This window comes from Echinops telfairi, unplaced genomic scaffold (genome assembly GCF_000313985.2).
Source record: "Echinops telfairi isolate 266 unplaced genomic scaffold, ASM31398v2 ScPeMD7_70;HRSCAF=299, whole genome shotgun sequence".
NCBI lineage: Eukaryota > Metazoa > Chordata > Mammalia > Afrosoricida > Tenrecidae > Echinops > Echinops telfairi.
In genome coordinates this window covers 13440662-13442892 of record NW_022103968.1, presented here as the reverse complement: position 1 = coordinate 13442892, position 2231 = coordinate 13440662, and the positions used below count along the sequence as shown (strand labels likewise).

At 50.9% G+C, this 2231-nt stretch overlaps 1 protein-coding gene across 1 annotated transcript in view; it reads right to left on the bottom strand.

The window, feature by feature from the left end:
• GFRA1 (GDNF family receptor alpha 1) overlaps window positions 1-2231 on the bottom strand; it is a 257659-nt gene that overhangs the window by 231406 nt on the left and 24022 nt on the right. The gene's annotated exons all lie outside the window — the stretch shown is intronic.

The window sequence follows — 2231 nt, the reverse complement described above, 5'->3', positions numbered from 1 at the left end:
TTTCTCATCATTGTTACATCGCACCCTGACTGGCTCATCTCCTCCCCGAGACCCCTCTGCAAGGGGATCTCCAGTGGCCTACTAATGGTCTTTGGATCTCCACTCTGCACTCCCCCCATCATTCACTATGGTAAGACATAGGCAAGTATTTGCAAAATGAGTACAAATGCGATCCAGAGCCAGATTACCAGCGTATGTCCACTACCTGACAACTTAAGCTCAGAAAGGCTTCCGACTTGGGCCTCAGTTGCTGCATCCATCAAGTGGGGCTAATGGGATATACTATCGGCAAGAATTCAGCAAGTTATTGTAGTACATGTACAGCACTTCCGGGGCCCGGTGCTGTAGAGGTTATGCCCTGGCCTGCTTTCCACAAGGTCCACAGTTTGAACCGACTAGCTGCTCCTTGGGAGAAAGACAGGGCTTTCTACACGCACAACAGTTAGTCTGAGAACCTCACAGGGGCAGCTCTACCCTGCAACAGAGTCATTGTGAGTCCGCATTGAGTTTGAGTTTTGGTTTTGAGTGCAACACTTAATCTGCTGTGTCGTAATGATTCATCTCCCATCCTTTGCCTTGTCGCAGACTGGAAAACCATTCCCCATCAGGAGGATGCTGAGCTTTCCAATCTGGTCGTTGCTTTTCGCAACTCAATGCCACTCGCCACCCCGAGCCAACTATGAAGAGAATGGTGCCACGGAAGACTCTCTGTAATTAATTGATCTCTTGGTATCCCCTGCATCAAAAGTGTCTTAGAAATGTGCAGGAACAGAGATCAATGCAACATTTCATCAACATGGGCTTTGAGAAACCTGCTGGCCTATTCTTACAAAAAAGACAATCAATACTTATCTTCATACATTATTAACTGTACACAAATTCATAATGTACAAAGGGCAACAGAAAACATAGCCGGCGCGAGGCTTCGAAGACGATTCACAGGGAGGCAGAGGAAAGTGGGGCCAGCGAGGAAGACAAATGAACAGTGTCCTGGGTCACCCGAACGTGGGACTTAACTATGCATTCCTTTCTTGGCCACTGTGTAATGCTATTTATATTACAACATGACAAAAAAGGGCCCCAGGCATCCCGCTCTACTTTAGAGCTTCCAGCTCACACGGAAATGAAAAAGAGCGATACAATCCAAAAACAGTTACTGCTTCTGCAGGTTACTGCTTCTGCAGGTCCGCAGGATAGCACGGGTGTTCTGGACCTTGATTGTCCATTAAGAGGCCACGAGAATGCAGGGCTGAATATTAGAAGAATAAACATTGGCTGATAGTTCACTTCCAACGTGCTTTGTCAGAGAGTGCCTAAGGTAGAAGACGGAGGCGGAGAAACTGGGACTAGATAACCACTGGTCTTGGGAAAAGACTTATCCCGACTTGTAGGGACCGAGCAGAGCAGCATCCTTGGAGTGCCAAGACTGTTGATCTATATGGAAGCAGACTGCTGCAGCTTCCTCCCATCAAGCAACAGGTGGTTTTGAACCACCAACCTTCCAGTTAGCAGCCCAGTGCTAATCCACTGCACCACCAGGGCTGCAAGAAGCAGCTACCTCCTGCTTCATCAAGGACCAGTCCTGAGGGTGTCCCAGGTCAGCACTCCACTGCTAACCCAAAGCTTGGGGCTTGAACCCACCAGCCACTCTGTGGGGGGTGGAAATGACCTGAAATCTGCTCCCATACAGACTGGCCCTTGCTGGTCAAGACGAGTCCAGGTTCCAGCAGCGCTAGAGGATGGTTACCTCAGCTGCGCTCTCTCCCACAAAGAGCTCTGGGGGTGCAGTGATTAAGGGCTCATCCACTCACGGGAAGGTGGGTGGTTCAAAGCTACCAGCTGTTGCACGGAGGAAGATGGGGCAGTCTGGACGGGTGTGGAATCCAGAGGGCTAGTTCTCCTCTTTCCTCCCAGGTGGTGATGGGTGGGAACAGACAACAAGCTTAATCCTGCACGAAGCCTTTTGTCACTTCTTGTGCCACTGGGGTTCCCTTGTGAAGAAAGAGGTCTAGAAAACCCTCTGGGGCCACTGTGTCACAGGGGTTGCTGCGAGTCAGCATCAACTCAATGGCCCCCAATGAGCAGCAGTGGAAACACAGGCTTTGGCATGAGGGAGCCTGAGCTCCCCCAGGAATCTGCTGCACAGCCCAGAGACAGCCAGTCACCCCCTCGGAGCCTGGGGTTCCTCACAGAACCTACGTGCCAGTGTGTGTGTGGCAGGGGGGTGGGGG